The sequence below is a fragment of the Engystomops pustulosus genome, chromosome 5 (genome assembly GCF_040894005.1).
Source record: "Engystomops pustulosus chromosome 5, aEngPut4.maternal, whole genome shotgun sequence".
In the NCBI taxonomy this organism is placed as follows: Eukaryota; Metazoa; Chordata; class Amphibia; order Anura; family Leptodactylidae; genus Engystomops; species Engystomops pustulosus.
The window spans coordinates 184,785,715-184,800,318 of record NC_092415.1 but is presented as its reverse complement, the minus strand read 5'-3'; the positions used below and the strand labels follow the sequence as shown (position 1 = coordinate 184,800,318).

Genomic DNA, 14,604 nt, shown 5'->3' with positions numbered 1-14,604 from the left:
AAAAAAACATTGGTGGCTGGGAGAGGCCTGGTTAAAAAAAATAAACATTTACTTACATCCATGGTCCCGCCTGGCATCCTGCACTGCCATCTCTCCGATCCGTGCCCCATGTAAACAAACAGCACCCGGCAAAACCAGGGCAAGTGGTGGGGCCCACAGCTGCTGAGAGGGCCCACTTGTGGCCACATCCCCGGCCCCAGCGGCCTGGCCGTGCCGGGTGATGACGCTGTAAAGTGGCGCTCCGTGTGCTGCAAGACGCTACCATAAGTCTCTGCATGTGTAGCACTGTGCGGCTGCCGGCAGGAGGAGGAAGACGGTGAAGCTCCGGACCAGAGGAGAAGATTGAGGTGAGTACTATGATGAGGAGGGCTGTACATAATGAATGGGGGATGAGGAGGGGGCTGTATATAAGAATGGGAGATTAGGAGGGCCTGTATTTAATGAATAGGGGATGAGGAGGGGGCTGTATATAAGAATGGGAGATTATAAGGGCCTGTATTTAATGAATGGGGGGTGAGGAGGGGCTGCATAAATTGAATGAGGGATTAGAAAGGGGTCTGAATATAATGTATGGGGGTGAGGAGGGGGCTTCAAACAATGCATGGGGGGTGAGGAGGAGGCTGCAAATAATGTCTGGGGGGTGAGGAGGGGGCAGCATATAATGTATGGAGTCCGGAGGGGGCTGCATATAATGTTTGGGGGGAGAGGAGGGGGGCTGCATATTATCCATATGGGGTGAGGAGGGGGGCTGCATACAATGGGCGGTGAGGGGGATGCATATAATCTATGTGGGGGAGGGGGGGCTACATATAATTAAACTATGGGTGGTGAGGGGGGCCTGGGCTAAATATAATTAATCCATGGGGGGGGGGGGGGAGGCGGCTGCATATTATTAATACATGTGCATATAATTAATTTATGGGGGTGAAGAGGCAGCGTTCAGTTTCGGCTGGCCACGCCCTCCTGTAACACAAGATACAACACTGGGCGTAGCCGGCCACCTCGGCTGGCTGAAAGTTGATGCAGCGCGGCTTCCTTTTGCTTACATGGGGCACTGTCCAGAGAGATGGCAGCGTGGGACACTGGCATGGAACGCAGGGGTAAGTAAATGGTTTTTTTTAACCAGTCCCTTGCCACGCAATCTTTACAGTAATTATCTCTAAACAAAGAGAACTTCTCCTTCCCTCTACTTTTCTCTCTGTTGAGTAGATAATTATATACCCAATAGTGTAACAGTTATGAAACAGGAATTCAATGACAACTTAGTGTGACCAGTGCAGAAATTTGGGGTTTTCTTTACACATTCTGACATTGTCTCACATCATCCTACTCTAAAGCTCTTGTTGCTTTATTTCTAGATCAGAAACTTAAAGGAAATCTTCCATGGATAAAGCATGGATAAACCAAGAACACTTACCAGACACCGTAACAGTGGTAATCATCTTATATTTGTTACCCATGGCCTCCTTCCTTCTAAATTCAACTTTTAAGCTGCAGCTTCACAGGCTGTTACACAGTGCAGGAGCCCTCAGTATGAGATTACATGACACAGAGGGAGTGCTGAGAGAGCACTCAGGGGGAGTGGGGGTAAAACAGTCTAGCACCCAGTGATTCTGCAGAATGAAGGGGCGCTGGGAACTGCCTCAGTAGGCTAATTAGCATAATTTAAAAGCTGATTTTAGAAGGAGCCCATGGATTAGCACAGTCACGGTGCCTGGATCTATGAGTGCCCCTCATAGGCTCCTTATATCCCTGGTCGTGTGATGTCACACAGGTGCACGGCTCTTTATATCCTTGGTCATGTGATGTCACACAGGTGTACGGCTCGGTATATCCCTGGTCATGTGATGTCACACAGGTGCACAGCCCGTTATATCCCATGTCATGTGATGTCACACAGGTGCATGGCTTATTATATTCCTGGTCATGTGATGTCACACAGGTGCATTGCTTATTATATTCCTGGTCATGTGATGTCAAACAAGTGCGTGGCCTATTATATCACAGTGAGCAATCAGAGCTGAGTGATATAACGAGCCGTGTGACCACGTACCAGTGTTTATTCATAGGAAGTAAACAAGGAAGCGAGAGATCTAGAAAACCATGAGCAACTGATATTCAAAGTATAATGGAAAATGGTATAACTTATTACTACAAAATATATATCAATTAATTGCTGAGAGTGGCCAACCCTTTAAAGGAATTTGCTACTATCAAAAACTTTTTATTTTTTTAAGAAATCGACCTGCCTATATATATGCACCAGGATTAACACCAGGATTAATTAAATTTACATATTAGGGCAATAAAGTTTATGCTACGCTAGCGGGGACGTGAGGATTAGCTCTAAAAAGGGCTATCCTCACGTCCCATACATCCACCTACCACCCGATCTACCTTTATAGGTAGATTCGTGGTGGTAGGTGCCCTTTAAACTCCCAGCCCTCTCAGATAGGTTATAAAATGGCATTTCTAAATGACTCTTCTCACTCTCTTCTCAGATCAGGGGCGGACTGACCCACCAGAGGACCGGAGGACACTGTTAGGGGCCCCCTGTGGTCATCTACACCATCAGAGGAAACAAAACTTTAAAAAAAAAAACATGTTGACCCCCCCTCCCCAGCAAGGGGGGGGTGCTGTCCGGGGGTGGTCGGGTGACTTCAGTCGGCCTGCAGGACCAGGCATCGGGAGCCTTTGCTCTCTGGCTGCTGCACATACTGCCTGGGAAATAGGGTATCTGCAGGAGATAATGGTAAAGGACCTTTGATGAGGTCATTACCATGTGACTCATGTGTGGGAGGAGCAATACATGAAGAGCCCGGGTAGAGCTGTCTCCCGTGTGTGATGCTGAGGGATGGGAAGTTATACTGAGGGAGTGAAAGGGGAAAATGTGGGGTTGCAGTATAACATGTATATAGGGTGGGGGTGCAGTGTGACATGTATGTAACGTGGGGGTGCAGTGTAACATATATGTAACATGTATGTAATGTGGGGGTGCAGAGGGTGCAGTGTAACATGTATGTAATGTGGGGGTGCAGTGTAACATGTATGTAATGTGGGGGTGCAGAGGGTGCAGTGTAACATGTATGTAATGTGGGGGTGCAGTGTAACATGTATGTAATGTATGGGTGCAGAGGGTGCAGTGTAACATGTATGTAATGTGGGGGTGCAGTGTAACATGTATGTAATGTGGGGGTGCAGAGGGTGGAGTGTAACATGTATGTAAGGTGGGGGTGCAGTGTGACATATATGTAATGTGGGGGTGCAGTGTGACATGTATGTAATGTGGGGGTGCAGAGGGTGGAGTGTGACATGTATGTAATGTGGGGGTGCAGTGTGACATGTATGTAATGTGGGGGTGCAGAGGGTGGAGTGTAACATGTATGTAAGGTGGGGGTGCAGTGTGACATATATGTAATGTGGGGGTGCAGTGTGACATGTATGTAATGTGGGGGTGCAGAGGGTGGAGTGTGACATGTATGTAATGTGGGGGTGCAGTGTGACATGTATGTAATGTGGGGGTGCAGAGGGTGGAGTGTAACATGTATGTAATGTGGGGGTGCAGAGGGTGCAGTGTAACATGTATGTAATGTGGGGGTGCAGTGTAACATGTATGTAATGTGGGGGTGCAGAGGGTGCAGTGTAACTTCTATGTAATGTGGGGGTGCAGTGTGACATGCATGTAATGTGGGGATGCAGTGTAACATGTATGTAATGTGGGGGTGCAGTGTGACATGCATGTAATGTGGGGGTGCAGTGTGACATGTATGTAATGTGGGGGTGCAGTGTGACATGTATGTAATGTGGGGGTGCAGAGGGTGGAGTGTAACATGTATGTAAGGTGGGGGTGCAGTGTGACATATATGTAATGTGGGGGTGCAGTGTGACATGTATGTAATGTGGGGGTGCAGAGGGTGGAGTGTGACATGTATGTAATGTGGGGGTGCAGAGGGTGCAGTGTGACATGTATGTAATGTGGGGGTGCAGAGGGTGGAGTGTGACATGTATGTAATGTGGGGGTGCAGTGTGACATGTATGTAATGTGGGGGTGCAGAGGGTGGAGTGTAACATGTATGTAATGTGGGGGTGCAGAGGGTGCAGTGTAACATGTATGTAATGTGGGGGTGCAGTGTAACATGTATGTAATGTGGGGGTGCAGTGTAACATGTATGTAATGTGGGGGTGCAGAGGGTGCAGTGTAACTTCTATGTAATGTGGGGGTGCAGTGTGACATGCATGTAATGTGGGGGTGCAGAGGGTGCAGTGTAACATGTATGTAATGTGGGGGTGCAGTGTGACATGCATGTAATGTGGGGGTGCAGAGGGTGCAGTGTAACATGTATGTAATGTGGGGGTGCAGTGTGACATGCATGTAATGTGGGGGTGCAGAGGGTGCAGTGTAACATGTATGTAATGTGGGGGTGCAGTGTGACATGCATGTAATGTGGGGGTGCAGAGGGTGCAGTGTAACATGTATGTAATGTGGGGGTGCAGTGTGACATGCATGTAATGTGGGGGTGCAGAGGGTGCAGTGTAACATGTATGTAATGTGGGGGTGCAGTGTGACATGTATGTAATGTGGGGGTGCAGTGTGACATGCATGTAATGTGGGGGTGCAGTGTGACATGTATGTAATGTGGGGGTGCAGTGTGACATGCATGTAATGTGGGGGTGCAGTGTGACATGTATGTAATGTGGGGGTGCAGTGTGACATGCATGTAATGTGGGGGTGCAGTGTGACATGCATGTAATGTGGGGGTGCAGGGTGACATGTATGTAATGTGGGGGTGCAGTGTGACATGCATGTAATGTGGGGGTGCAGTGTGACATGCATGTAATGTGGGGGTGCAGGGTGACATGTATGTAATGTGGGGGTGCAGGGTGACATGGGTGTAATGTGGGGTGCAGGGTGACATGGATGTAATGTGGGGTGCAGGGTGACATGCATGTAATGTGGGATGCAGGGTGACATGGATGTCATGTAGGGGTGTAGTGTGACATGTATGTAATGGGGTGCAGGGTGACATGGATGTAATGTGGGGTGCAGGGTGACATGCATGTAATGTGGGGTGCAGGGTGACATGCATGTAATGTGGGATGCAGGGTGACATGCATGTAATGTGGGGGTGCAGAGGGTGCAGTGTGACATGCATGTAATGTGGGGGTGCAGTGTGACATGTATGTAATGTGGGGGTGCAGTGTGACATGCATGTAATGTGGGATGCAGGGTGACATGCATGTAATGTGGGGGTGCAGTGTGACATGCATGTAATGTGGGATGCAGGGTGACATGCATGTAATGTGGGGGTGCAGAGGGTGCAGTGTGACATGCATGTAATGTGGGGGTGCAGTGTGACATGCATGTATTGATTTGATTGTATATTTCTTGCCATTGATAAGTAGGGTATATACTCGAGTATATAAGATTATGTCTTATTTTCCATAAGTGACCCGGCATAAAGTCAGTCTAGTAATGTTATTGCATCTTATAATATGTTATCGCTGACTGTACTGTAGGACCTGTGTGTTTGGGGGAAGTCGCCTATTGAATGAATACATTTGTATCCCCCCGGCTCCCTATTACAAATGCTTTTAATGTGTATTTCATAACTAAACAGGAATCTTTTGATCCATATTGTTATAATGCAACCTATGCTCATATTCCCCGGTCACTTATAGGATGATATTAAGCTGCTTTAGAAGTGACGGCAGTGATTTATTTGGACCTACTGTACTCACATAACCTGTCACCAAAACCATGCAGCTACATGACAGCAAGTGAGACCAAGGTAAACAGAAATCTGCCACCTCCGCATACAGACCCCATCCATCTAGTTATATGTAACAGAAGTGTTCATTATCAGTGGAAGTCAGACCATTGTGTTTATTCTGATGCCAGAATCTGTTAACAATTCCATTTATTCTGAGAGACGTAGACATTCATGAAGCAGGAAATACATGGGCTACCAAGGGAAAAGAAAAAATTCATCAAAATAAAAATTGTAATGTGCAGGAATATATATTCTTTATTGGTTTGGTAAAATGATGTAAAGTTGTCCACTTTGATTTCATATATTGTATTCAGTATTCAGTATATAGCTAGCCAGCCCCTTGCCCCCAGTATATAGCCTGCCCTCCCCATGCCCCGCAGTATATAGATAGCCAGCCCCCTTCCCCCCATAGCCAGCCAGACCATGCCTCCAATATATAGTCAAATCATAGTGCTCCTCACTATATAACCAGTCCTCCCATGCCCCACCAGTAAATAGCCAGGCAGCCCATGCCCCCAGTATATAGGCTGCCAACTCCCTGCTTCACAGTATATAGCTAGCCAGCCCATGCCCCCCAGTATATAGGCAACCTGCCCATGCCCCTCAGTATAAAGCCAGCCCAACCATGCCCCACCAGTATATAGATAGCCAGCCCATTCCCCCTGCATATAGCCAGCCTGCCCATGCCCTTCAGTATAAAGCAAGCCAACCCATGACCCACTAGCTTATAGCCAGCCAGCCCATATCCCCAGTATATAGCCAACCAGCCCATGCCAATACTATATAGCAAACTTCTGCCCCCCAGTATATAGCCTGTCAGCCCATTCTCCATAATATATTGCCTGCCAGCCCATGCCCCCCAGTATATAGCCAGACAGCCCCAAGCCTCTAGTATATAGCCAGCCCATGCCACCAGTATAAAGCCAGGCAGCCCCATGCCTCTAGTATATAGCCAGCCCATGCCACCAGTATAAAGCCAGGCAGCCCCATGCCTCCAGTATATAGCCAACCCATGCCCCCCAGTATATAGCCAACCCATGCCCCCCAGTATATAGCCAGGCAGCCCAATGCCTCTAGTATATAACCAGCTCATCCACCCCCAGTATATAGCCAGGCAGCCCCTTGCCTCTAGTATATAGCCAGTCCATGCCCCCCAGTATATAGCCAGGCAGCCCCATGCCTCTAGTATATAGCCAGCCCATGCCCCCCATTATATAGCCAGCCAGAACCTGCCCCGGGTATGCCCAGCACATAAAAAACAAACTCTGTACTCACCTTTCTGATGCCACCCGCAGGTCTTCTTCTTGATTCCTGTTGGAGATCAATGACAGGTCAGTGGGCGCTTGCCGCGCACATACTATGAGGTCAGCCACTTTATGACAGCATATTATGTGCTCGGACGCACACACGTAATGATGTCAGCCTGCTGACATACAGCCATCTTGTATGGACCTGTCGCCCACGGGAATCAAGAGGAGGACCTGCTGGGTGAGTACTGAGTTTATTTTTTTATAGACCCGAGTATTAGGCAAGTTTTGTTTTTTCAGCATATTGTTTTGTGCTGAAAAACTTGGCTTATACTCAAGTATCGAAGGTCTTATTTCTACAAGACACAGTGACACCATAGTCCTACAGAAGAAAAAGGAGAGCAATCAAGTACGAAGGTGCGAGGAAATTGGTGAAGTCTGGCAGATATAGAGGTTGTAGTTTGGAAACTAAAATTTTACTCTAATCCAGAAATCTGAGATTTACCATTAGGACATTTTTTTCTTCACTGACCAGGTGAAACATCTACCACATTAGGCAAGCTGGTTTATGTACCAAACAGAACTAAGGACAGAGAGCAGAACTAGGGAAGATGTGGTCTGGAACTTTACAGAACCAGGGAAGTTGTAGACTGGGATGTGAAAGAACTAGGATTGATGTGATCTTTGACATAGCAGAAATAGGAAAGTTCTCATCTTGGACATAACATAACTACAGACGTTTTGGACTAGAGTATATGATCTGGGACATAACATAACTAGGGAATGTGTGGGCTGAGGATTAATGAGTAAGGAAGTTTGCGATTTAGACATTACAGAATTAGGCGTTGTGTCGCCTGAGACAAATGGATCAAACTAAGGATGAAACCAAGAAATTGTCTATTCTAGTACACTGAAGAACCAGGGAAGGTCTGATTTGGCACATAGCAGAACCGAGTAAAATGTAGTTTAAGTAAAACAGAACTAAGAAAGGTGTATTTAGTAGTACCAGAAAATGTGTTGTCTGGCACATAGCAGTACCAAGGAAGATGTGGTCTGGTACTATGGGCGGCACGGTGGCTGAGTGAGTAGCACTTCTGCCTTGCAGCACTGGGGTCCTGGGTTCGAATCCCACCCAGGTTCTCTCCGTGTTTGCGTGGGTTTCCTCCGGGTACTCCGGTTTCCTCCCACACTTCAAAACATACTGGTAGGTTGTTTAGATTGTGAGCCCCATGGGGACAGGGACCAATTTGATATGCTTGTGCAGCGCTGCGTAATCTGTGTGCGCTATATAAATAAAGAATTATTATAAGAATTATTATTATAGCAGTTACAAGGAAAATGTGAACTAGTATGTAGCAGTACCAAGGAAGGTGTGGTCTGGTTTGCAGCAGTACCAAGGAAGATGTTTGTCTGGTACATAGAAGTACCATGCAAGATGCGGTCTGGTACATAGCAGTAACAAGGAAGATGTGGTCCGGTACATAGCAGTACCAAGAAAGATGTGGTCTGGTACATAGCAGTACCAAGGAAGATGTGGTCTGGTACATAGCAGTACCAAGGAAGATGTGGTCCGGTACATAGCAGTACCAAGGAAGATGTGGTCTGGTACATAGCAGTACCAAGGAAGATGTGGTCTGGTACATAGCAGTACCAAGGAAGATGTGGTCTGGTACATAGCAGTACCAAGGAAGATGTGGTCTGGTACATAGCAGTACCAAGGAAGATGTGGTCTGGTACATAGCAGTACCAAGGAAGATGTGGTCTGGTACATAGCAGTACCAAGGAAGATGTGGTCTGGTACATAGCAGTACCAAGGAAGATGTGGTCTGGTACATAGCAGTACCAAGGAAGATGTGGTCTGGTACATAGCAGTACCAAGGAAGATGTGGTCTGGTACATAGCAGTACCAAGGAAGATGTGGTCTGGTACATAGCAGTACCAAGGAAGATGTGGTCTGGTACATAGCAGTACCAAGGAAGATGTGGTCTGGTACATAGCAGTACCAAGGAAGATGTGGTCTGGTACATAGCAGTACCAAGGAAGATGTGGTCTGGTACATAGCAGTACCAAGGAAGATGTGGTCTGGTACATAGCAGTACCAAGGAAGATGTGGTCTGGTACATAGCAGTACCAAGGAAGATGTGGTCTGGTACATAGCAGTACCAAGGAAGATGTGGTCTGGTACATAGCAATACCAAGGGAAATGTGGAACAATGCCAGTTTAAAATTCCCCCTGCTGGCAGTCTGGCACACATATTTATTAAGAGGTTCTTTGCTCTTAGTAAATGGGTTGCAGGTCTGAACGAGCAGAGTTTTCTTCTATTGTCTGGCAGAGATAGGGAGATTTTTATGCCTTCTCTGACAGTTTTCTGTTGGACAAGGCATAATAAATCTCCCCCAGTCTGTCTTGGGAGAGTAAGATGGATTTATGATAGATTTTAGTATAAGTAAACAGTTTTCTTTCATAAGATTTATTTCCTCTCTTTACCTATGCTATCGTTTTATGCAAATTATGTTGAATAATGTCCACTTAAAATCACATACATCGCCCACTTCCTGGCCCTTATACTGCTGGATTCACACATAGCAGTATTCAGTCAGCCAAATAGCTAGTTAAGTTTTTCACTGAAAAACTATAGACGTATTCACATTCAGTTAGATGGAACTGATTTATCAGGGCTTGTACTCCCGAATTCTGCCACAATAGCCTTAAAATAAAACCACTTCCTCAAGCCAGGACTTGCCACCACTACGTCAAGTAGGTGCGGAGGGACGGGAAGGATGAACGTGGCCGAGTGGGCGGGCATGGGGCGTTCTTGTCCTGCGTCTGAGCACATACTCAGGCTATTGCCAAGCTGGCAGTTACTAGAGCCGCCTAATAGATTCATCTTGGGGCATATGCTAAATCTGCCCCAATGTGTTTGCCAAAACTAACAATTTCGACTCAATAAGCCCACCAAATAATGTGTATAGAGACACCTCTGGATAGATAGGTGGATTTCAATAGCCCAATACTTTTATTCTTAATAGCCCAATACTTTTATTCTTGGGGAGGTAAACACTGCCAGCAGTGTGTATCATATAGGGAGGAGTTATTAATCTTTAGTCAACTATAAGCCTATGGAAGATTACCAACTATAATTCTTTAACAACTTTATATTTACAGTATATACTCAAGTAAATGAAGAGTTTTTCAGCACAATTCAGGGGAGGCATCAGAAAGATGACTACAGAGTTTATTTTTTATATGCTGGTCAGGGGGCTGGCTGGCTATATACAGGTGACTGACTAGCTGTATACTGGCTGGCTATATACTGGGGACCGGCTGGCTATATATAAGGGAATGGCTGGCTATATACAGGGGCTGGCTGGTTATACACATGGCCAGGCTATATACACGGACTGGCTGACTTTTTACTGGGGCTGAGGGCTGGCTCTATACTGGATGCAGAAGTTTGGATATATACAGGGGATTGGCTGGCTATATACAGGGGTAGGCTGGATATATACAGGGGCTAGCAGGCTATATACATGGGACTGGCTGGGTATATACAGGGGCTAACTGGCTATATTTAGGGGACTGGCTGGCTATATACAGGTGGCTAGCTGGCTATATAAAGGGGTTATCTAGATATATACAGGGGCTGGCTGACTATATCCAGTTGCTGGCAGGCTATATACAGGGGACTGGCTGGCTATATACTGGGGCAGGGGTCTGGCTGGCTTTATACTGGGGTTGGCTATATACAGGGGATAGGGGACTGGTTGGCTATATACTAGGACAGGGGGCTGGCTATATACTGGGTTGGCTATTTACTGGGGGCTGACTATATATTGGGGGCAGAAGATGGCAAGCTATATACTGGGGGGGAGGCTGGGACCAATGGATTTTCCACCCTAGGCTTATAATCGAGTCAATAGGTCTACACAGTTTTTTTTATGGTTAAATTAGGGTCCTCGTCTTCTATTTGGATTGGCTTATACACAAGTATGTACGGTATCCCTTTTTATACATGATATAGTTAATAATCTTTAAATGAATGTGTCTATTATCTATTCAGTACAGATTTAACTGAACATTCATAAACATCCTAACAGAACATCCGATAATATATTTTCTAATGCCAAAACTTAGACCACCCACTATTACCGAATAGTTGAAATATTCCTGGAAATGAGATATTTATGTATCTTATTGCAGTTGCAGAGATCACTTTTCTGGTCGTATCTGTGTCCCTTGCATTTGATGAGAACAGGCTTCAGTTATTTTACTACGGTACATACTGTTTTTCCATATCCTCTACTAACTAACCTCTAAAACACAGATAATTTCAAGAGATATAATAAATCTGAATAATTTTAGAAATTGACGTTTCTTATCAAAACACCCTCATTACAATCAACACCTTATTTATTTCCATCTGTTTTCTTTGTGTTAAGTGGTCACAGCTGCATGAAGACCGTCCAAAAACCCCAGGGTGGTCCACCAAAAATGATTCAAGAAGAACATAAGAAATCAAATGGAAAAGAAAAAAAGTTCTTCATATGTCAATATTCTGTGCAATGTTTATGTTAGTTTTAAGCCAAAATCCTGAGAAAATATCGAACGATTATGTTTATCCTTGCTGAAAGTCTGACATTTCGAAATTCCTTCATAAATAACAAACTTGGTGTCGTTTTACTTTGTCATAATTTCTATGGAATTATTCTTGGATGCATCTGGGGTACTTACTACTTAATATCTACATGTAGACGGCGAGCTGGATGTGATTCATCTGAAATTAGAGCTCCTGAAACAAAAGGTCTAACAGATCGGGAATTATGAATATTTGCAGTTATAAGATAATTAAATAAATGAGAACAAAGGTGGTGATGGATGGAGATGGCAAAATATCATTCCGTTTTACATCTTCATGCTGACTGTGGCATCTAAGAGGTTGAACAGTAGTGACTGAATTTGTTTTTGATCAGGACAGCCAACTAAGCAGGGCAATACCTGGGTACAATTGCTTGGTTGTTCATGTTTGGTCTGGTGTATGAACTGTTCCTCAGTCAGGACATTCATACGTGTTCTAGTAGGTTAAAATGTAAACCTTTAAAGCTAATAATGGGGCACATTTACTTACCCGTTCCTTGGAGTTCACAGAAAGTGCATTGTCATATGATAATGCACTTTGGCGCGATTCACTAAGATTGTGCGCCCGATATCCTGGATGTGTTGCTTCCCCGCTCAGGTTAGACAGAATTCACCTTCTTCTTCCTGGTGCATTTAAGTGCATTGGATGCAACATAATTTGAAAGTTAAATTCTGTGCTCAGTCCGAATCAGTCGGATCATCCAACAGCGCGCCCCGTCGCAATCCCAGCCCAAACTCCTGTTAAACACCTGTCAAAGCTGTGCAAATACCAAAAATGGTGAACAGTCCGACGAAAGTGAGCGGGGCGACCTTTAGTAAATACACCCCAAAAAGATTGCAACAACAGCAGCTTAAAGGGAACCTGTCACCAGAGGGCTATTTGTCAATGACGACAGGTTACCATAGACACTGTAATGTAGAGTATAGACCTGATTTTATAATAACTTTGTGTTGATGGGTTCAAGAAATAAGAGCTCTTAAACTTTAGCTTTGGCTTTTTCTACCTCCGTGTCCTGGGGTTGTTGTATTTCAAAAACTAATGGTCGCCTGCTCATTAGCATATGTAATTCACAAGGTGCCCTGCTCATCAATATTCTACCCACATCTATTCTCTTTATTCCTCTCGGTTCTGATGTCGGCCCACTGCACATGCAAAGCCTGCGCTTGTGCGATGAGCCCTCTACCTCTGCACTTGTGCCGCCTCCCTACACTTTGTTACTACTGCTCACTTTTTATGACAGAGGTAGAAGGCTGGGCGCGCGTTGCTTATGCGGTGAGCCAACGTCAGGAGGCAAACAAATGAAGTTGCCCGAAGTGGGTGGAATATTGATGAGAAGGGCGCCCAGTGAATTACATATGCTTACAAGGAGGATCCTGTTAGTTTTTGAAATGCAAAACCCTGGGACTTTAAGGCAGGGAGCCAGGTAACGTTTAAGAACTCTTATTTCTTGAACCCATCAACACTTACCGTATATACTCGTGTATAAGCCGAGTTTTTCAGCACAAAAAATGTGCTGAAAAACGTCCCCTAGGCTTATACACGAGTCAATGTACACAAGTCAATGGGCTTAAAAAATAATAAAATTATATACTCACCCTTCGATGTCCGTGCGGCTCGTCACATCGTGCTGGGAGCCGCCATTGTTCTCTCCCGGGCAACGCCTAGTATGACGTCAGAAGCGCGTCATACTATGCGCCTGCAGGGCCGGGAGAGAGCAATGGCGGCGCCCAGCACAATGTGACAGAAGACAGAAGAGGAGCCGGGTGGACATCGGGGAAGCAGCGCTGCACATCGGGGCCACCGGAGGGTGAGTATATAAGTTTATTATTTTTTTAACTTCTGGGCAGGTTGTATACTACTGGGGACTGGCTGTATACTACTGGGGACTGGCTGTATACTACTGGGGGCAAGCTGTATACTGCTGGGGGCAAGCTGTATATTACTGGGGGCAAGCTGTATACTACTGGGGGCAAGCTGTATACTACTGGGGGCATGCTGTATACTACTGGGGGCAAGCTGTATACAACTGGGGACTGGCTGTATACTACTGGGGCAAGCTGTATACTACTGGGGGCAAGCTGTATACTACTGGGGGCAAGCTGGGCTGGCTGTATACTACTGAGGGCAGGCCGTATACTGCAGGGGGTAGGCTGTATATTATAGGGGACTGGCTGGCTATATACTTGGGGGGGGGGGGGGGTCTGTGACCAATGCATTTCCCACCCTCGGCTTATACCCGTGTCCATAGGTTTTCCCAGTTTTTGGTGGTAAAATTAGGGGTCTCAGCTTATACTCGAGTATATACGGTAGTTATGATAAAATCAGGTCTATACTCTACATTACAATGTCTATGGGAACCTGTCACTAGTCAAAATAGCCCTCTGGTGACAGGTTCCCTTTAATGCTGGAGAGACTATCTTGATGGTGCTGTACTGTTTGTTCCTCTGGTATATGCATACACTGGTTTTGATGTTATGTTATTCTCTTGTGTTCTTCATCTTGATGATGATGATGTTGATGTTGGTTGTACTGCTTGTTCCTAAATAAAGTAACCCAGTTTGTTCTCCTACAATGTCTGTGTGCTGCTGAAGTTAGAAACTCTACAACATAATACAGGTTATAATAGCAGACTAAGTAAAGCAGCTTCTCTTTTTCTGCTTCTTTCTCCTGTAGAGAGCAGTGTATCTATAAGCCTTCTGAGCTCCATCCTGTTCAGAAAAATAAAGACAGGACCTTGATCTCTTCCCATACCTGAGCATAGTTCATATGATGATTTAGCTCAAGAATTAGACTAAGATTATGCAGGGACTGTCTGTAAAGAGTTAAGTTATTAGACACTTAATCAGGTTCCTTTATGTCTCAGCTGTCAGTGGATACAGGACAGAAAGCTGATTTTTACACACTGTTTAAATAAGGAAGAAAGGAAGGTGACAAACAAGGACAGAAACA

The 14,604-nt window shown here is 45.5% G+C and overlaps 1 long non-coding RNA gene across 1 annotated transcript; it reads left to right on the top strand.

Moving 5' to 3' along the window:
• Positions 1 to 2,767: 2,767 nt before the first annotated feature.
• LOC140134264 (uncharacterized) lies at positions 2,768 to 11,650 on the top strand. Its single transcript, XR_011856168.1, has 3 exons — positions 2,768 to 2,822; positions 5,680 to 5,789; positions 11,459 to 11,650. It is a non-coding gene; the product is annotated as an uncharacterized lncRNA (long non-coding RNA).
• Positions 11,651 to 14,604: the final 2,954 nt, after the last annotated feature.